The sequence below is a fragment of the Cyanistes caeruleus genome, chromosome 5 (assembly GCF_971803275.1).
Source record: "Cyanistes caeruleus chromosome 5, bCyaCae1.hap1.1, whole genome shotgun sequence".
Taxonomy (NCBI): domain Eukaryota; kingdom Metazoa; phylum Chordata; class Aves; order Passeriformes; family Paridae; genus Cyanistes; species Cyanistes caeruleus.
The window spans coordinates 44,710,931-44,733,205 of NC_141705.1; the positions used below are offsets into that span (position 1 = coordinate 44,710,931).

Below are 22,275 nucleotides of genomic sequence, written 5' to 3' on the forward strand. Positions count from 1 at the left end.
TCTATCCTTCTACTTCACAGCTGGTGCCATCTTACAGCAATTCTGGGACCAATTATCTGATTGTACGGACTCCCTTTGTGCAGATTTCTGCAAGCATGTTTGCTGCTGTACAGCATTATTTTTGGGGAAAGGAGGAGGCTTAACCTGGCTCTAGATTTCCCTTTTTCCCTTCCACCTTGCTGAGGAGACCAGCTGGGCGTAAGATCTCACATACTGTGCAGAGAAGTCCAGCAGAACCAAGTACGACACATAGGTATAAACAGCAGCAGAAGACAGGCAAGGCAAGGCTTTGCTCTACGAGTGCTGTGACAGCCCTGGTGCTCAGTCTGTGGGAGTGAGAGTTATGATACTATAGTGCTGTTGCTCATCTTTATTTTCTAGCTAAGTGACTTCATTTCACTAAATCTCTCCGACTTTCCATATCTCCATAACCAAGAAACCAGAGGGACAAAAGGCTAAGCAGAATTTATTATTGCTCTTTATTATTATCATATCTTTTGTCTTCTTTTTAAGATTCATGAACCTCCATTCAATTAATTCATCAGAAGCCTGAAAAAGCTAATTGTGCGTTCATATATTTCCATAGGCACACAGGCTCATTCCTGTGCCAGATGTCAATAATACCTGATCCGTGCAAATGGAGCTGGGTTTGTGGCGGCCTGCTGCCCTATCTAATTAATATTGTGAGTCCAGTTCTCCTAAGTAGGAATGGAGCTTGAGTTTTGCATAATTGTAAGGCCAGGGGTGGGCATGGTGAGAGACAGGGATCAATTCTGTGTCTCCGGGGCTGAAATCCGAAATGCCAGTATTCCATTCCCAAGGCCCCATATATGGGAAGGCAATGCAAGAGGCTGGATTTTTGCACAAAGAGGGCTCAGAAAAATCTGCAGTGCACTGCCCAACCCTAGCAACTGTTTGAAGAGGTGAGAGGGGCTTAATATCTTATGTGAGGATCACACTGTGTCCCTCTCTGTTTTTCCTTGATAATCCTAACGCTGTTGTTGCCCCTGGGTCATACAGTGCCAGACTGGCCGCTGCACAATTTCACATGCTGAGCTTCCCCAGGCAGCATCAGGACTTTGGTGGCTTGTGGAAGTGATGTTTGTGGGTAAGTCCATAGGGCCAGGACCATGTGTATTGTCACCTCATTGCCTCCTCCCTTCTTTGGGGAAGATGCTTTTCTCAGGCCTGGATGAAATTTTATGTTTTCCAAAGCAGGTTGTAGCCAAGCACGGCTTGCTTTTATTTTTGTTGTTCCTAGCATTATTACCACACAGCTTGCTTTCAAAGATAACGATGTGGAAAAACAATAGCATCTTGCCAAACTCCTTCAGTGTACCATTTGCAGGTTGTGCTATTTTATCAGTGTCTTAATATGTATATTGCAATGGTGTGAAAACTATTTTGTGAGCTACAAAGAGAATGAAAATATTGAAATAAGTCCCTCCCTGCCCTGCCAAAGAGACATACCTTCTTCTGGTACTTTTCCTTTTCTATCATTGTTCTGTATTGTAGGGATCTTGTTTAGCATATAAAAAACTACTGCTGCACTCTATTATCAAAGACATATTTGTTAAAACATGCATATAAAAGGATTTGTAATTGAAGAACAGCTTTGATATATTTAATAGGATGTAAAACTGCCATTCCTTTTTAATAGGAGATGCTTTATGTGCATTAGAAGTAATATAATAATGCTCTTCACTGAGCTCTACCCTCTAGCAGACTGTTTTTTCCCTTTCTTTTAGTTGATCTTAAAACTTTAATGCAATCTAAACACATTGACATCTTTTTCTTTTCCTCCCCGCTCTGTACTTGGAAGCGCTTTGAACTGAACTTTGTTTCAAATAAGGGCTAGCAACAAACATGGCATCAATATACAGGGCCCTGGTGCTGCCTGACAGATGGTCCATAAACCAGCACATCTCCTTGCCTTAGGAATGTTTACAGTAATGGGAGTGTGGCTGCATGTGCGAGCGAGCAGCACGCCTGAGAGTAACCTTGTGAAGAATGAGCAGCTATAATGGCATTCGTTTCTATATTCCCATATCTCAAATGTAATCAAATGCCAGAGCAGCAGAAATAGAAAATGACAATCAAAACAAAAAATAGTAATAGTTTTAATAGCTATTTCTGTGCTTCAGTCTCGGAGTGTTTTACAAGGAAACACTCTTAAATTCAGGAAATAAGAATGTAAGCTGGTAAAAAGAAAGTATGCTAAATCTGACTGGTTTTGGGGTACTTGTGGTTAGGGGTCTCATCTTACACAGAGCTGTTCTCTATTCCTTTCAGAACTTGGGATCAGGGAATAGTTTTCAAGATGGCGAATCTAAATTATTTATTCTGGAAAATTGCAGATGTGTCACTGAACCTTGTTAGAGGAAACCAAAAGAGAGGCCATTTCTCCTGATTTCTGGTCTAGTGCCTCACTAGCACCCAGCAGTACATATTAATCATGATGGTTGTAAGAATATTCACAAAGTGCCTGAGATGCTGCTGCTTCATGAACAAACTGAGACCATCAAAAGGAAAGTATCTCTCTCCTGTTTGAGGCATTACTGTATTGACCAAGTTCAAGTTGACTGTGCAACTGCACTTCCTGCTTTCCCTAAGAATATCTTTTGGTTCATTTATTCACGTGTCCTTTCAACACAAAGATGTTCTGCTAGTGCTTGTGCTTGCAGGAGCTGGACAGCTGTGATCCATGGATTTAGTCCTTTGCAGAATAAATTTGAATGTGTTCACCCTGTTTTTGTGGCAAGGGCTGAGCACTGGCCTGACACACAGGTTTTGAAGACATATTTTGGTGACTGTAGGGATGCTGCTGTCATCCAGGTCTGTTTGTAGGAAGAAGTTGCAAATCTGTGTCTCTCTGTTTCCTGATGAATTTTTGGAAGACTGACTGTTCCTCCAGGCTGACAAAGTAAGTGGGAGAGCACATGTGGCCAGTCATCTCTCAAGGGACTCAGTCTGAGCATTCTCTATAAGAAAGGCCAGATTCCATGCTTGGGACTGTAGCTGCCCAGTGCAGCAGCTTCTGCTGCCTCAACAGTTTTCTTCAGCAGTGTTTTTAACCTGGATCTTCTGGCCTGCACTGGAGCCCACAAATAGCCAAGGTTAGCAAGTGGATGTATCCATTAAAACAATACAGGTATCTGAAAGACCTGTTAAGCTGTGTATGTAAATATCTGAATGTCAGAATATATTCTACTAATATAATTCATGAATGATAGACAGAAAACTCCATTTCATATAGAGAAAATGACATTCTTTTCGTGAAGGGAGGCAGTGCAAGTCATTCAATTTGCATTTGGATATTGCTATTGTTCAGTAAGTGTCATGGGTTTGGGTGCATACTGCAAGAATCACACAAGGAAGTATAAATGTTTTCTGAAAACATTTCTCTTTTGCAGATGGAAATCCAGCTCCCATCTCTGCCAATATATGAATTCTAAAAAAAACCAGGTGTATTCATTAAATATCTGGCTTATGAAAAAACAGTCTTTTTTCCAATGAAGATGGTCTGCAATTTAGGCTGATGTAAAGTAGGTTTAAATAGGAATTAAATTTTTAAAAAGTCAAGGCAGAATTCAGAGATCTTATCATTGTTTTCTGTGTCAGCACACTACTTCAGTGAGTACAATTTAAATACCAAGTCAATTAAGTGCCATAAATTCCTCAGGTGTAACTAAATCTAGTTAATTGTGGTGAAGTGCTGCCTAGCTACATCAATCAAACAGATGAAACATTTGGGGGGAAAAAAACCAAAAACTAATCCAAAAATCAGAATGGGATTTAGAAGTTGATGGAAGAAAAGAAGTACTGCATTCAATGCACTATAAAAATTCTAGCCTGGGCTGTTGGTTGTTTTTCTAATTAAAAATAAAAAAAGCCATACTGGCAGAAGTGGTCCAATGAAGTCTTGGACAAAGCCCTGCTGCGCAAGTGAGGCATGAGTTCATCCCAGACCCAGCCAGACTCTACTGTAGAAAATTAAAAGTTATTTACCCATTTCATTCAGCTTCTGGATTAAGCCTTTTCTGATCAAATTAGCTCTTACCTTCTTCTTGCAAGACAAAATCACTGGCCTGGAGCACATCACTAAACAGAAAATTAATTATAGTTGTCTGCTGGGTGTAGAATGCTTGTCACTGGGACTGAATCCTGTAGTCCCCATAGATCTCCAGGCCACTGGACACAGGTAAATGATGCACTTCAGCTTATTGTTCATATTTGGTTCTGTATGCAGGTAGCTAAGTTTTCAAAGAAGCCATCCTCATGAGGGTAAACCTCTTTTCACTCAAAGATATCAAATGTAAGTCTCTACAGGTGACCTCAGCATTTGTATGTTTAAATGGCAGTATATTTGAAGTATTTCAGTCCTTTTTAAGAGTTAGGATAAATACTCAATAGTATTTTAATTCTGGCTCAAATATTTAGCTTTTCTCTCCTCTTCTAATTACACAGTAAGTGTAAGGAAACTATTGGGCCAGAATTAAGTATAAACACACATTCTAATAATCATATGCCTTCTCTATATGGAGGTCATGAAGGACTGAAAATAATACTGCATTATTTTAAATACGCTTCAACAGCTTATTTCAGGAAAAAAAGAACAAGCAGTATTTACTTAGGACAGAGAACTCAGAAAAGAAATAGTTGAAATAAAGCATTCATAAAAGTGTGTATGAACTACAATGGACCAGCAGCAGACTACCTTGATTTAAAAAAAGAACAAATCATCTATTTTAAGCAACTGCCTATGGCCTAGTCCACTACATGACATGCAAAGAGAATACCCAGACAGAGGAAGTTAATGCTTTATGTGTGCTTCAAATAGCAACTAAATGCTACCAAATAAATAGGTGTGGGTTCCTTAAGAGATCTTTCAGTCTGGAAAAAAAAAAAAGGGATCAATTTACCATGAAAAGGCATGTATAGAAACAGAAAAGGCACATGTAGCCTTGTCTGACACACATTCATTCCAGCTATTCTAAATATTCCCAAAACACAACAGGAAACATGCGGTTTAATACTGATAATTTTTGTTCATAGGAACAATGAAAGCTGCATTTGAAGGTATTACATTTTCAAGAGAGAAGGGGAAGATATGGGTTCAATGTCAGTTCTCTGCTGAAGCACAGTGTGTAGCTCTGTGAAGAACCCACAAGTATTAGCTACACCCACAGAGCAGAGGTTTGGCATTTCCAAAATTAGTGCTCCCCTTCACACAGAATTAGTCTTCTGGGAATTCATGTCTTCCCTCACTCCCTGAAATGTGCAACAAGTATATTAACCTTGAAACACCTTTTTGTCTCTCCTAAGCTTCACTGAAAATAAATCTAGGAGTCCTAGTCCTCATATGTGAGGCTGAGAAGGTAGTGCTAATGTAGTCTGCTTCCACAGAGAAATTCCACTGTGCTTCACTGCTGCGCAGCCCTGAACACACAGAAACAGAGTGGTCAGTCTCCTCTGAGAAATAATACCAGATTCAAACTGTCCCTTGAGTGTAAGGTATTCATTACAATTTCTATTTTTTTAATAGTGAAGGTTTATTACTTATTTTCTGTCTTCACAAATCTGTGCTGGTAGAACAGGCACTTCTTGCAGTGTCAGCCATGTGAAGATTTCTAGGTGCCTCAGTTCTGATCTGTGAAAAAAAAAATAATCAAAGAGAATAAAAAAAAAATCAAATCAAATTTTAAAAAAAGGATGCAAGAGACTATGAATAGAGATATATAGATATATAAATATGATATTAATTCCATGGGGGCAAAAAATCCACGGGGTTTTTTTGTCCCCACAGATGTCACAGTCTAGCAGTGCCTGCCCAGTGCCTTCTCATGCTGCTCTTAAAGGCAGTGTCTCAGAGACTTGAGGGCTCACTTAGGCTGTAGAGCTTGCTGGTTGGTACAAGTACATTGGTGCTGGAACTAACTCCTTAAGCAGTTGCTGGTCCCTGAAACTCTTTTAGCTGCTTTCAGGGTGATGCTGGCAAGGTGACAGCAATTCAGACCCAGGCAGGGAAGAGAAGGTGGCTCTCCTTCAATGCAGCATGTCCTACAAGTAAAATAAACCACATGTTCATTTTGCAAATCTGTCCACTGGTACAGAAATCTGTCCCCCTCTGTGAACCAGTAAAGAGGCAAGACAGCAGATTGAACTGAATTTTGGGAAAAAATCTGCTGCTGTTCACGTGCACAATGGAAACGGAGATCTCTTGGAACCCGGGACATTTATCTGGGTCATTAAACAGAAGCTGTGGGTCACTTACAGGAAATGGGGTGCTGTGGGTAGTGCCTGGAGAGTAATAATGAGAGCCAGGTAATGGCATCCAGTCAATTACAGTCTTATGTTGGCATTGTCTAAAATGGAAAACCCAACAGTCTAAAAGGCTATAACACTGATTCTGTAGAACATTAAACTATTACTTTATGCTGATGATATCCTACTGTTAATTAAGGACTCGCATGCTTCCCCTCCTGCTTATAATGAATATTGCTCTCTGAGTACAAAGTTATCATTGCACAAAATTAATGACTCTGAGACTGCAGTGATGCAGCTTTCTGGAGTTTGCCCTTCAGCCTTGTTCACCTCATGGAATCTTAAGTGGGCACCCAAAAATATAGTACAGATACTTAGGGGCTGATATTAACAAAGCCTAAGACAATGTAATTAAAAACCATTTAAATCCAATTACCAAGCAGGCAGGAGAAGATTTGGAGGGATAGGCAGAACTAAATAAAAGCAAACCTGTGTTATTCAGTTTGCCATCCCATCAGGTTGTTAAAGATGAGAACATTGTGTAAGTCAGCACCCTCAAAGTTACTGTCATAAATGGGTTCACAACAGTATTTCCCTCTGGCACTAGCAGTTACATGTGTTGAGTTTACTTTGAGCATAAATGTACATAAATGCCTATAAAAGAATTCTAACAGTGACTAATAATTATATTTCTGACCCACATCTAAAAAAAAAATAAAAGACATACAGTTAAGTGTACTTCACCTACTACTGAAACTCAGCTGTTTCTTTAAAGGGTACAGAGGTGGATCACACAAGTACCACATTCAGCACACAGAATGGGACAAAGCCTAAGCTATACTGCCAAGTTCATGTTTACCCACAGCCCAGGCTTCTGAAGCAATAAACCAGCAAAGTTTCCTTAAAAGTCAATGTAGAACTTACTGAATACCACAACAACTACAGAATATTTCAGATGACAGAAATTTCAGGATGTGAGGATGAAATAAAGATGCCACATGAAACATTAAGGAAGTATTTATAGGTCTTGGGATGAGAAATGTTACTATTCCTCTTAAATATCATATAATTGGCCCAATTTTATGCACCAAAATTGGTTTTTTTTATTTATTCCTAAAAGGCATAATTTTAAATGAAAATTGCTGTATTTTAGATAAGATTGTCTTTTTTCTCTTTCTCATACTGTAAACTAATATTGATGTTAAGCAGAGGTTGCATTCTAGCAGAGATGGCTAGACTAGATATCTTTCTGGAAAGCACATGAAAACCTTAGTGATGAAAAGAATTCTATAAATATTCATCAATTATCTTCAGATTGGCTTGAAAAATTAAATCATGACAGTCAGACTTATGTCAGTATCCTATGATTTTTTGACCGTTCAGCATGTTCTGTGGAATTAACTTTACCTCCGGTAAAAGGCAGACAAGATCCATTCCAACAAGTGTACTCAGATTTTTCCAGTCTATGGTGGGATTAGCCAGGTGGGACCAGATAGCAGAAAGATCTTGCTGGGGAAATGGTCAAAGCCTTTGTGCATGACAGCTGCCTACCAAAGCAGAAAGGTCATATGTGGTGGAGAAGGCAGTGATGCATATTTGTGATAAGATCGGGGCTTTAAATAAAAGGTGTCAGTGAAAGAACAGTCTGGACAGCAACAGATACATGGAGAAGCTGTTGCTGCTATGAGAACATGAGCTATGAAAATTCATGGCTATGAAGAGTGCATTATCCTAACAGCTCTACAGCAAACAATGCAAGATAGCACTGTAAATACCTAAACTTGACAAAAACTGTTCAGCAGGCAGGAGTTCCTCTTCAAAACTGCAGCCTGAGAGGTGTGCTTTTCTGCTTCCCAGATACTCACATTCTCTGAATTATATTCTTAGCAAATTTGTGCATGGCAAATTCAGTCAGCTTTCTGCACAGGCATTTAAGCTTCACTGAGTGAGTGCCCAGAGTTCAAGTCACAAGAATATCTAAATTGACAGACACACAATAAATCAAAGATCTCTAACATGTTGGCATTGCTTAAAGACTATGGAACAACTTAAACAGCGTCAAGGACATTCATAGCTTCTCTTTCTGATCCATGTTTGGTTATAGTAAACAACCATAGATCACTCATAGATCACTGATTACAGTAATGGACAAAAGAAGTAGGAACGAATAGAGGCAGCTTAGTGCTAGATTTCCTTCAGAGTTATTTGGGGTGAACAGGTTCCACTTATTGCTAAGAGGTTGTGCACAAGTCTGATTGTGTTCCTAAATTATTCAAAGTTTTTAAACAAAATTTAACTCTAAGTACTTGCAGAAAAATGTATCAGAAACTGGCAGATAAAAATCACAGATGAGGGTTAGGTTCAATAAATGCAAACTAAAGCATGAAGAAAAAACAAGTAGTAGCCATGCATGCTCAGTGGTATGCTCTAAATCACTTCAGAAAGAGACATCAGTGTTGGTCTAAGGAGTCAATAAATTAGAGGAAAGGCAAAAAGAACAGAGCATGAGACAACATTGCTGCATAACAATACTGTTGCACAACTCTAGTATGTGCCTGCACTCTAAATACCAGCTGCAGTTTTGGTCCTGATCTCAGCAAGGATCAAAGACTAAGTGGAAAGAGTCTGGAGATGGATTATAAGACTAATCAAAGGAATTTGGCAGCTTCCTGTCCAGGAGTGATGATAGACTAGGCTTTGGTACTATAGTAAAGAGATGACTGAGGGGTTTATGAGGAAAAATATCTCAGCTGTTAGAGTAGGCAAATAAAATGGTTACTATCTGGTATTTCTCAGAATACAAGAACCAGACTACTACATTTCATGTTTAGCATTCAGATTAGAAATAAACAGACTGATTTTTTTACATATTCTGCATATTTGAACCCAAGAACTACTTGCCACACACTGTTGAAAAAACTCTGAGTGTTCCCCAGTACACCATCAATTCACATGGGTGCAAAGTGCAATTGTACAAACTCATAAAGAACAACAGCTCAAGCTTTTGAAAGGAAGATGTCACAGCTAACTCAGGAGATCTCCAAGATTTGGATCACTAGAGGCTGCAAGGATATTGCTGTACACTTACACTCTTTGCCTTGGTGTTGCCTACTTGTGTGAAAGGGAGCTCTGGTTTGATCCAAAAAAGCTGTTGCCTTGGCAGATGAGGCATTTGGGTGTGTTTACTTAAGCTGAGGCCAAGTCCTTCTGCAGCATATATTTCACACCACAGCTCTTGGAGCATTACTCTGCATTTGTGAGCATAGCATAACCAGCTAAAAACGATGACACAAAATTGCCTAGAGTGGTTCTGTACACTATGGAGGTTGAAAAAAATGAAAAGCCAGAAGATAGTAAGAGTAGAAGATAGTAAGTTTAAGGGGACAGGAGCAGATGGACACTTACTATTGAGACACAAAACTAAGGCTGAAGCCAAATCCCAAGTGCAGCAGAGATGGAATGCTAATCTGGCCATGAAATCAACCAGCCTACATAAGTTCTGCTCGATACTGACTGAAGACACAGCCAGGAGAAAGCTCTTTGGAAGAGAAATAATCAGGAGCACACAGTCTGCGTTTCTGCACTGCTAAGGAAATGATGCTGTGAAACATCAGCTCGACTGCTAGAACTGAGCTTAAATCAGGGGCTAGTTTCTCATCTCAAATAAATCAGGGTGGCAGTAGCAAAGAGAGAGAATCAACTATCTGACAGCTCTTCACCAAAGTCAATACACTTTAACACTGATATACCTGAATTGCCTAGTGTTACAGAAATCACAGTAGGTGTATTAAATTTTATCTATCCCAGTCAGCCAGCCTATGTTTTTTTTCTTTCACCAAAAACCCCCTGAATCATCACACTGCAAAATGTCTCTGAATAGCCTTATCAGACATTTGAGTTTTCTTTGTGGCTTCGGTTGTTCATGACACTGACAAGAACTAAAGTTACTAGAGATTGGGCTATAGTGTTTTTTATTTTAGAGTACAGAACATAGTTGAGGGTGAGTATTTTGGATCATCACCAGATTTCTGTGCTGGAGCACTTTTTGGTAGACACAACAACATGAAACTGTGGCCTTTCAGGGACAGAAGCCAATGGGCATCTTGGCCCTATTTCTTGAACTACATCCAACCTGTCTCACAGGTTTTGGAAGCTAAACTCTTGATCTCTGTTTTTTCACTTCATCCTCTGTCCTGTTGACTTTAATTGCAAATTCTCTGGGGCCTTAGACTGGGTGTCTAGGTGCTATCATACTACAAATGACATATAATAATAATTTCATTTTTGATCAGCTGCCTTGTAATGGCATTTTTCTTCTGGGCTTTATAATTTTTTATTTGATTGCATCCTTGCCCTAATTTCAAAGATGGAAAATAATAGATTTTATACAGAACAATCCCAAAAGTCCTAGCTACAGCTGATCTGCAATTCAATATAATGGTTCTTTTCTTTTTCATTATTTTTTTATCCTTTCAGATTTGAATAATATCATTTGTGTGATGTTACTCAATTTCTCTGTTTTAATTTGAAATCCTATTTTTAATCAATTAGGAAAAAATGACCTAATTAAGGAGTAATTTAGGCCAGCAACTTAAACATTGTTTCATAAAGTAGATGCGTTTAATTGGAAATGTGCTCAACTACTGCATTGCATTAGCAAGTAATTTGGAAGAAACAGTCAATGGGATCCCCTGACTGCTGTTTCAGAAATGATAGTGACAAAGCTGAAGTCCAGAGCAGTCTGATTAACTTGGTTTTTAATAATAGCTTTGCTATGAGCCTAAAGGTCCAAGCAACCGCAGCCTCACATTATACAACACATAAACACACAGTGACTGCTGGCTCCTGGGAGCCAGCACTGAAGAGTTCTGAAATGACTCGATGGATATAAAGCTCAAGAACCAAGAAGACAGAGAGGGGACCCAGCTTGCTCACCCACCATCACTAGTCAGTGGCAAAGGTAGTAACAGCCCTTGGCTGCCAGAGTGCCCCCAACCAGAGAGCTAGGCTTGCACTAGCTAATGCACATGCTAATAACATGTCTTAAAAACTCCACAGCACCTTTTTCTTTCTGTATTTCCCCTTAGATGGTAGAGATCTTAGCATCAGGGTTGTCAGAACTTTCCCTAAAACTGCCCATGTGCCACAAAGGGAAGAAGGCTGTTTAAAAGCTCGCTAGCATATGTTAGGAGAGAAGTTCAACTTTGATACCCAGAGGATGTGTTACAGGTCACAGCTCTGCACTGGCTGCCATTAGTGTCACTCCCTTCTGTCTGGACTCATGTCTCCACTGGTGCTTTGGGACTACAATACAGATGGTTTTAGCATCAGAAAGAGAACTTGACTGACACTTTGGTGCTGCCATGTTTCATTCTCATTTACTCATTTCATTCTCATTTAATATTGGTGGTTTTAGCATTGCATACTTATAGTAGTGCAGCGGAAGGAACAATCGTGACTCTGCTCTGGGCATCAACACACTCTTGAAAGGCTACTGGTTTCCAACTGGTCACCTAAGGTCTCTTTACCATAGAGTGGGTATTACTGGACAAACTTATCAGCACATTATCCATTCACGTTGGCTCAGAACTTTTCCTCAGAGAACAGCTCTCAGGGAAACACAAAGGCCTTCTGGACTGACAGAGCCCTTGGCACATGTCACTGCTTCATGACTGGGAACAACAACATTGTATTCCATTTAATAAAAATACCCAGAGGGTGCTTGCAGCTCAGATCACTTCAGTTTTACACTAATACCTTTTGTCATTAAGTTTCATGTCAGGCCATGGTTTGAATCCTTCAGCTGAAATCCAAGCTACAGAGGGAAGAGAGGTTGTCATACACTTGGTACTAAGAGGCTTTAACACCAAGGAAGTACAGGAAGCCACAGAGCTGCTGGCCCAAAGCCCCAACAGGAACATATGCAACTTTGTAGTGCTGCAAAGGGTGGACAGGAGAGAAATTTGGCATTTGGGCAACTTAGTCCTCAGATACTGAAGCTTACTTCAGACAGGGAACGGTCTCATTTTGACAAGCAAAGCATGGGACATCAGACTTGTAAAACTCACTGAAGGCAAGATGTACAGCAAGGTTGGTGCCTTGCATATCACCTCTAAAATCAAGTGTGCCTGGATAAAAGAACTCAAAGCTTTTGTAGTCAAATATTGAGTTCCCCAGGAGATCTCTGAGAGGAGAGCACGCCTCCTGCACCTTCCTTTAAGTCAATAGTAGCAATACATTATCAGATTGCCTGTTTTTCCAGATACATTAAATCTAGTGTGACAAAGGTGAAAATGTTAGCTGTTTGCAGCCTGACACAGAGTCAGCAAAATCCTGGGCCCTTCAGAAGTATCAGCTTTGATTTTAAATCATGTCATACTTCAGGAGAGAGGATATGCAGTCACCTCACCTGGTGGGCTCCTTCAGTGACAGCTTCATTTCAGCCTTCAGGCAGCATGAGCTTGCGAAAATCAGTCCAGAATCCAGTTTTGCTGAGCTGTGTTCACATGAAACCACATCAACAGCATCTCCAGGCTTAAAAATGAGTTTAGTGCAAGACACATCTTGCCCTAATCTATGATTTTAAACAAATAGGATACATTTTCCCACCTTCTGGAGATGTCAACTTCCCCCACCTTAGTTATTGAGGGAGAAGTTTCTGTTCCAATGTGCACTCATACATTAAATAACTAAAACTTGACCATCCAAATTCCACCAAAAGAGCTTGTAGGAAAGACAGGGCCTTTTTGGAGTGTAAATTACAAGTATTCAAAGTAAAATATAATCTATATTTGTTTGCCTTCAACCCAACATAAGCACACTAAACTGGCTGACCTACACGGTGTGCAAGTGTTTCCTGGCACAGTAACACCATCAGTTACAACCATCAGCTGGTGAGACTTTGTAATACAGCTGAGCAGAAGTGTCTAAATTGCATGGAACTGCACTGGGGAAAGAGGGAGCCTTGGATCCTAAAAATAGGATAAATAATGATGGGAGGTGAATTTCCCATCCCTTCACTTTTTGGGGAGAGCTGAGAAGCATAAAAAATTGAAGGGGTAATAAGGCAAAACAGGGAAGAAGAACATCATAAATATCTCTTCCAGCTTCCTTCTGGAAGAACTCTTGAATCTGATCTCAAGGATTTCAGCCATGGAAAGCATCAAGAGCTGCATCAGTGTTAGTTACACAGAATCAGCCTCATTCACACTCATGGCTAATTTAGAATAAGATTGTTAAAGACTAATTGTTTGAATAAGTAGTGTTAATGACTGATAGTGATTAAGTGCTAACCCTTGGCAGTGTATATTTTCTAATGAGTGTCAATCTAGAAAAGTGCTGTTTTGAAGTTGGAAACACACTTGATTTATCAGATGTTTAAACACTCCAACCACAGCAATTGCTACTTCCCTCACTGAAATACTCACATAATGTGTGGATATTCATTTGTAATAAGTTGTTACATTCCAAATGACCATCAGAAAATTTAGTACACAAACCCATTGAAATTTAGGAAGAATTTCAAGCCAAAGCTCTGCATCCCATTCAAACACATCAAAACTGAGCATTACTGCTGCATCAGCAAGCCTGGCAACCTTCAGACTTTGTGACAAATTGGTGCATGGATTAAAAATCCAGTTGGATTCCCTCTGCCTAGAGACACAGCTGTAGGACCAGGATTTCTTCCATCAGCTTTAGAAGCCAAGATTTTTGATGAAGACCATAAAAGGGAGACTGCTACCTCAGCAGGTGTGACTCTAGTGCTGGCTAATCCACTGTGGAGACACATAATTCTGTTTTGCAGCACAGAGAACCTATTTCTAACCATCCTGTGCTAAAACAAAGATTTTCTAACAAAGGACAAACACAATCAAAATTACATGATCTCACTTGTGTGATGACTGTCATGGTACAATGGCTGCTGTACATCCTTCTGACACAGAATGGGAATGGGCTCATGTGAATCTTCACCAAGAGGATTGGATATCAGTAAAAAAGGTGTAGTAGGAAAAAAGCATCTTGATGCCAAAGCCAGATAATACCTATTATATAATATTATAATACTTATTACAGAAATATCTGTTTATGTTTTGTTTATTTGTAATTGAGGGTTTGTTTGGTTTGTTGCTTTTGGTTATTTTTTTGGGTTTTTTTTAACTAAGGATAATTAACTACTCAACAAAACCATGAGGAGAATAGGAAATTAGAAAAATACAATGGTCCTTGATTAATGGAATAGGATAAGCAAGTCAGTTGTCCATTCTGCCCTTGAAATCAATGAGTTATCACAACTCACAGCAGAGGAGAGAGGTTGTTGGAGTTTTTTTCCTTAAAAGTAAGAGCAATCAGTGCTGATTAATCAGCACCAGACTAGGCATTTGAGAGGGTCCACAACTGCAACTGTAAGCACTTATAAATTCCTGTCTTGGCTGCATGTAATGATGTTTTACAGAATAAGAGCTACATACTTAGTACACAAAGTCTGACAGTCTGGCTTAGTACTGTTTGCTTTATATCTGGAAGGAAAGGCTGGTTTTTACATGCCAGCTTTGACTTTTAAAGTTCATTTGAAACCACTTGTTTCTAACTGGTAGCATCTAAGTTGGCATCACAGCTGAATTTTCCCTTGCTCAACTGAAAAAAGTTAATACTGCGTCATTTTATTCCTACTTGGAACAGAAAACCTGCTTATAAACTGCATGTAATATGAACCTTTAGCAATTAAAAATCCCTTATACAAGCCTAATCCAAAGAGAAAGTACAGAAGAAATGGGAAGAAGGGCTGCATTTGTGTTGGAAGTAACCCAGCTTGGAAGATGAGCAGCTTTCCTTGCCATGAGAGAGAGGTGCTGCTTCTACCTGCCTGCACAAGGACCAGCAGTAGTGATGGGTACAGACTGGAAAGCCTGAACAGTGCCAGGGGGTGGCATTACAGGTGTCAGGCTGAGTCAGAGAAATGTGCTCTGAATGGCTGGTGCCAGAATGCAATTATTTAAGAGGTAAAAAAACCCAATAGGAAATAAACCCCAATGAAAGAGGATTAGATGGCGGACAAGATTATCCTATAAACAGGCCCTCACTTTTGCTTCCTTTTAATACAGCTGGGGGCCAAGGAAACCCATGTTTCCAGTGCTAATGGGCCTTGTTGAAGGCATTAAGACATTTTATAAAGAATGAGAGGCTGAGGGATTAGGAGCGACGGGGAATTCACTGAGTGTTCATGAATTAGCATCAAAGGATGTCTGCCTCCATGGAAAGTTAAAAGCAGAGCTAAATAGAGATACCATTATAGGAGGAAAATGGCACGAACATTTTTCTAGTTAAAAACAATATTGTTATTATATAAGTATAGCTCATTATACGTGTATGTTAATTTCTGTCCTGAACTTCAAGATATAAAGCAGACTGAGAATTTCTATTCACTCTTGCTTATCGTGGAAGCACAGGGGATATTAAGTTTGGTAAGAGGATTAGTGGATGCCCAGGGTCTGGGTCTAGAGTGGGACTTCATGGCGTGATTGCAGCCTACATAGCCCATACAAACACTAAATGCTGCAGCTGTGTGTGCTAAAGAAAGGCAGAAAAATCCCAAACCACCTTTATTTCGGGAAAATGGCTAAGAAAAGCAGGCCTGTTAGAAAACAGCTCTGTACTATCCAGCTACATAAGAGTAGGGGTGTGGGGCTGAAAAGCCCCATGTCCATCAGGTCCAAGTGGCACAACAGCCTGGTAGGTGAGCAGATGGTGAAAGCAATTTCTGAACCTGTGTTCATTGCAAAAAATGGCTTGTGCTCCTTCCTGTGCAAATGCTCCCTGACTATGAATACCAGAAATCAAACTGGTCCTTATTGCCACAACCCAGAAGGAACAGCAGAATGAGAGAAGGGCTGGAAATAATGAAAAATGTTTCTCTATCTGAAACTCACTATTTTTCTAGCTACTAGGGTTACTCCTGGTCCTTCAGCTTCTGCTCACTGTGGTGATAGCAGGAATTTAACCCGAATCTGCCACTCCTCTTACTCCACCCCTTTAGGTAACGGAGGGAGAAAAGCAAAGCCTATGGGCTGAGATAACATTTTACTTGTTTATGTTGCACAAAGCAACGGAATAAGAAATGCATAATAACAAGCACAATATTAATAATGAGAGTATGCAAAACCAGTGGGTGTTTTACTTACAAAAAGGTGTTCACCACCAGGATCAAAACCAAAATGGTGGACCCTTGTAGGTTGTGTCCACATGGATCAGACGGTGACCGTTCCTGCACACCATGTCCCATGGCCACCAGGAACAAAGGCAAGATGGCAGGGGAGGCTCCCACAGCTAATGTTTCCTGCTCCCTGCCCAAAATAACAAAAAACAATGATAAACAAACCCTCTGGAAGCTGTATCACCTGAGATGGGTCACACTGCCTCTCCACTGGGCTCAGCTCCACTTCCTTCCACCAGATCAGATTGCTCAGAGCCCCTTTGAGCCTGGCCTTTTCACACTGTGTTCATGGGCAAAACTCCTTATTCAAGGTGTGCATGACAGCTGGAACAGTCATTAACTCATTAGTCTATATTTCAACAATGTATGACTGTGACAGTTCATTTTCTTAGAACAGTGATTGACTTACGATCTTGTCAAAGTCCTCATTGCTCTGATGAGCAGAAGCTGTAATTTAGCTTAAGGATGGGCAGGGCTGTCCCCAGCCAGAAGCTGAGCAGGTAGCAGCTTCATCCTCAACACAAGCAGCCTGGCTTCTTCCTCATGGATTAAGTGAACCCTGGGCAGGTCTCTCCCCATCTCCTTTCAAGGGCATGTGTGGCTCCCACTCAGCAATTTGTGGGGCAGCAGCACTGGCCTAGTTGCCCTCACTCTCTGCAGATGAACCCAGGACTGAACCAGTTCTTTCCTCCATGGGAATGAAGGCACTTTTCAGTGAGAAAACCATTAAAAAGCATCTTCAGTTTCACATGTTACACCTGAATAATACTTTCTCTGTTTATTAACTAATAATTAAGAGTTTAATAATCAGCCAATATTTGTAAACTAGTAATTCATTATTATTTGTATACTTGCAAGTTGATTATTCAACGTATACTCACAATATTAAACTATGACACTCATAATCAAGTGATCACAACAATTTATTTACAACCATCTCAAGAGTCCCCCTGGTGCTGCAGAGAGCAGGAACAGAACTCCATGCCATGCTATGCCTATGATCATGGTAGGAGTTGGACAGCATCAGGCAGCTGGCAGTCACCTTGTGCAGGCCTGTCCCCTTGGCCTCTGGGAGCTGCAGAGAGTGCAAGAGTTAGCAATGCCTGGGTGTAAGAAATCAAGAAAGGATGGCAAGAGACCCGAATGGATTAGCTGAGACCTGCTTGTCAAACTGAAGGAAGCAGAGACAGGTATCCTGGAAAGTGTATAGGAACACTGCCTGATTGTGTAGGGATTAGGTCAGGAAGGGTAAGGCATGGCTGGAGCTGAACTGAGTGAGGGATGCGTCAGTGGTGGATGAGAGGCTGGACGTGTGGTGACAATGTGTGCCTGCAGCTCAAAAATTCAAATGTGCCAAAAAGCCATATGTGCCCTGGGTTGAATCAAGAGAAGCATGGCCATCAGGTCAAGGGAGGTGAGTCTGCCCCTCTACTGTGCTCTGGTGACAAGCAAGTCTAGAGGAGTCCACAGAAACAATCAAAGGGCTAGAACACATCTCTCATGAAGAACAGCTAAGAGAGTTGAGTTTGCTCAGCCTGGAGAGGAAAATACTCCAAAAAGACCTTATTTTGGCCTTTCAATACTTTGACTAGACATTTTTTACAATAAGGGTAGTGGAATACCAGCAAAGGTTGCCTTGAGAGGTCGTAGGTGTTCCACCCTGGAAACATTCAAGGACAGGTTGGACAGGCTCTGAGCAATTTGATCTATTTGAAGATGTCCTTAATGACTGGGAGGGTGGACTAGGTTATCTTTAGAAGTCTTTTAGAACACAAAATAGTCAATAATTTTATTATTGTTAAAAATCTGATTCTATGCATCAGGAACAAGCAAATGACATGAGATGAGGGGATGTGAAGACTACAAAGCTGCCTGAAATAAAGTATTACCAATGGTTTTGACCAGCAAAATCCATGACACAGAAGAAGAGAGAATAATATGACTGGAGGACAGCTAAGAATTTGAAACACTCTCTTTAAGGCTGTTCCATGACCACTCTGTGGAGCAAACTGTTTCAGGGACTCTTTAATGGGAGTGTGTACTGTTTGGAAAAGAATCTACTGTAAATATCAATGCTCAATAACCAACTCATACCTCAATCAGCAACCATATGCTTTATGTTACATATATGGCATCCACTCAGCACCAAGTTTGGAAAAAGTAGAAGCCCCCAGGCCAAGAACATATTACAAATACAGAAGAAATACAGAAGTAATACCAGATCATTGATGCCTTTTTTATTTTTTCTTCTCACCCTTAAGGTAAATATGTAAAAGAAGCTCCTGTACTACTAGAAAAGGAAGCTGAATTAGATGCATCCATCATGTGCCACCATAGGAAAGTAGACAGGGATGCACAGGTAAAAGGATGTTATCATAACACTCTGTTCAAGTTTTGTAGTCTGTGATGTGGTGAGGTATTCCAATTCACCTTCAGGCAGGCTGCAGACAGAGGGTAGAAATGTCTCCCCTGTTCTTTAGGGGACAGCCAAGCATTGGGCTGCCTCTCCAGAACATCTCTTGCAGGTTGTACTCCTCTCTGCCAGCCCTACAATAACAGAGATCCTTGTCCAGGCAAAATGAACATCTAAACTCTTTCTAGATACAGGCTTAGTGCAGGGCACACTCAGAATTACAGCTTGACACATTTGCAGTTGTCTGACTGTGCAGTTTTCCCCTTCTCCTGCAGAAACCAACCAAACAACCACACTCTCCTGCTGAAGAATCCAGGTCAGGATCTGTATTTAACTCCTCTCTTCTGTGTATGTACAAAGGCATTACCTGCTTACTGTGTAATTAGGTAGATCATCTAATTTTGCTGCACCTATTATTTTTGCTTGTTTCTGAGTACCACTTTAAAACTCTTCCTTGATTTTGTTGCATGAGGTGTGACACAGAAGAAGTTTGTCATATTTTGTTCTTTCTGGAGAAGTGCCTGAGCAGCTTCTGGTTTGTGTAGGCAACTGTTCTACTGGTGTGGGACCTGAATAAGATGTTGAGCTCGGATGACAGGCTCCTGCAAAGAGCACATGACTTACAGGGTGTCACGGCAGTTTAATTCTCAAAGTTGAGGGGATTTTCTTGTTAGCAAAAGCTGCTTTGTTTTCTGACATGTGGGTTCTATGGACTTGCTGCCAAATACATGGAGTCATACTCTCAAAAGGGCTTATACATTACCAGTGTGAATTTTTTCTCCTATGATTTATGATTTAAGTGCCTAAATTTCATTTTTGAGACAGAGTCAGGGAAGTATTTTGGAACCTAAAGTTATAAAGTAGCTCAGCAGAAGGATTATCAAAACAACTCATAAATGCTTCCAAATCTGCACCATTGGGACAGTTTTGAAGACATGCACTTGTCAACACCCTTGTGTTCTTTTTAGTTTTCAAAAATTCAAGAGTTCCTGAGTGAGGAAGAGGTTATTTGAATATAAAGTTTATTTCAAAGTATGGAATTTTTAAAAATGCAAACTTCTTCTAAAGCACTAGAATCTGGCGGTGATTTGAAAAGGGGAGGGGGAATGAGGGTTTTTTTTTCAAAAATATGAAAATTTTCATGGTAAAAATAGAAACTAATCTCTTTGATACAAACCAGTCTCTATTCCTTACATCTCCTCCCATGGGTTCTTCATAGGAAGAAACAGTGCAGCTAGGCAGGGAGGAATCACCCCCGAGGGCTGGTACTCAAGGAGGCAGATGGCCTCTGAAAGCAGCCAGCATGTGACCATGGCATGTTACTGCCCAGACCAGATCCACAGCAAACAACATCCCTGCAACTTCCAGACATGTGATATACCCTGATTCCTCATGGCAGTGAAACAGCCTGGCAGGGAACTGACTGGCTGTCTTAGCCAGGGGTTCTGTGGTAGCATGATCCTCCTGTGCTGTTTAATGTTCCCTGCACTGAGTGCTTCACCAGCACCACCACACACAAGCTCTTGGGCATGACTTCTGTCCTCTTCCTCTGGCCTCAGCTTCTCATTACAGAAAGCCATGTCAGCAGCAATGCTTCCTCCCTAACTTTTGCATTTTAAGCCTTTGAGTAGTGAGTACACAACTTTCATTTTTTCCTGCTCCATCTCTATAGACAGATAGGGTGACAAAGGAAGGTGTCACTGCACACAAAGCAGAAGGAGATAAAAACAGAAAGCAGCAACTTTCATTCTCCCCATTTACAAATAATTTTGTTTCTAATCAGTCCTTGGTAGCAGGGCTCCTCCCCAGTTTGTATTTCTAACTAACAAATGGAGCACTGCCTGCTCAAGACTAAAATTGCCAGAAAGAGATCTCCACTCTCTCAAAGCCAGGTGAAAGCTGTGTGTCTCTCTACTGAACAGAACGGGGGAGGGAAGTAGCAGAGATGTGTCTCTGGGCTTCCTGTTTCTAGCAGTCTGCTTTTAGCCACTGTCAGTTGTAGAATGCTGCTTGTTTAGTGCATTTCCAGACCATGAACAGACCCTGTCTCCTTAGGAGACAATTCCTTTGTCATGGCATTGCTCTGCTAACACACCCTCCACACTGCTGGTACCAGCTACCTTTAACTGCAGAGATGTTTAATTACTTGCAGAGCTCATCAGTGGGGTGCTCCCACTCACCTTACATTTTCCTTTAGAATTTACTACTCCTGCTGCAGACTACAAAAAAGGAAACCTTTCATGCCCAAAGGTGGGGCTGCTTTTTTTTGAATACTGGCTGGCTTGGCTTAGAGAAGATGAGGGTTAAACCTGCACGTCTAACATTGAATACTTAGGCTCTCTATATGCTCCATACACATTTCATATGCAGGGCACTATGTACTGGGAGATGCCTCAGCAATCTGACACGGATGCATTTCAACAATGACAGAGCTGACCTATATAAAATAAAATGCGTGTTAGTGTAATGCACGTACAAAGCCAACTTTCACAATAGCAATTTTAAGTTATCACGGCTTTACAGCGTTTACTTGTTCAATGCATTTTAAAACATAGTGATACAATCAGTAGACTTCAGCTTTTGTTTGTTAGTATACAAAGGAAAACATCAAGATGCTAACAAGAATATAAGTTACATGGATGATCAAAGGGTACTGACAGTAAAAGCCATACTCTGAAGTGTGTGAAAATTTAAATATGGGTTTTACAGTCTTTCTATGAATCATATGGATAGCAAAATAGGAAAAAGCCCTCAACACTTGCCTGCATAGTGATAATGACACTGCAGTCATTATCAGTCCTCTCTGAGGCCACCTCTGTCATTTTTGTTATTTTACAAGAATTAAAACATTATTATAGCTACACAGTACTGAAACCATTGCAGAGCTTCTTAACAGCCACCCCCCTCCTAACTTTTACATGCTGGAAGTGTGTACACTGTTGCCAGCACACACCAAACTCATCAGCACAAGCCATGTTCGGAATAAAGAGCTTCCCTCAGTGGGGCAGCCAACACAGAGGCTCCTTCCTGGCCAGAACAAACTGCTGGGAAAGACAGATGTCTGCACCAGAGTGAGCGACTCAGAGAAAGGGCCTTTGATACCTGGCAGGGTTGGGTATGCTCCACTATCTGGCATCACCACTGTTGCTGGGAATGTTGCTTCAGCATTTCTCCTGTCTAGACATACCATTATTTTGCCTGTGCAAATCTGCCTGAGCCGTCTCCTGCCCATCAATCCCCCAAGAGGGCTCTGCCAGACGTGCTGGGAAGCTGCCATACACACACTGACAGCACCTTTTGGAGGAGGGAGTTTTAGCGTAACAGAAGAAAAAAATAAAATCAGGAGGCTTAAATGACTTATACAGGGTCCCAGAGGAGTGTGTGGTAA

General features: G+C 40.7%; 1 long non-coding RNA gene across 3 annotated transcripts in view; it reads right to left on the bottom strand.

Annotated features, from left to right (window-relative positions):
- Positions 1-456: 456 nt before the first annotated feature.
- LOC111928343 (uncharacterized) overlaps positions 457-22,275 on the bottom strand; it is a 92,639-nt gene continuing 70,820 nt past the window's right edge. The window contains exons 3-6 of one of the 3 annotated variants that reach the window (XR_015286636.1): positions 16,443-16,604; positions 12,674-12,760; positions 5,887-6,060; positions 4,600-5,650 (exon numbers count right to left, since the gene is read on the bottom strand). This is a non-coding gene — a long non-coding RNA (uncharacterized LOC111928343). Of the gene's footprint in view, positions 5,651-5,886; positions 6,061-12,673; positions 12,761-16,442; positions 16,605-22,275 lie in introns of all 3 variants that reach the window. The other 2 variants (XR_015286634.1, XR_015286635.1) reach the window with 2 other exon arrangements.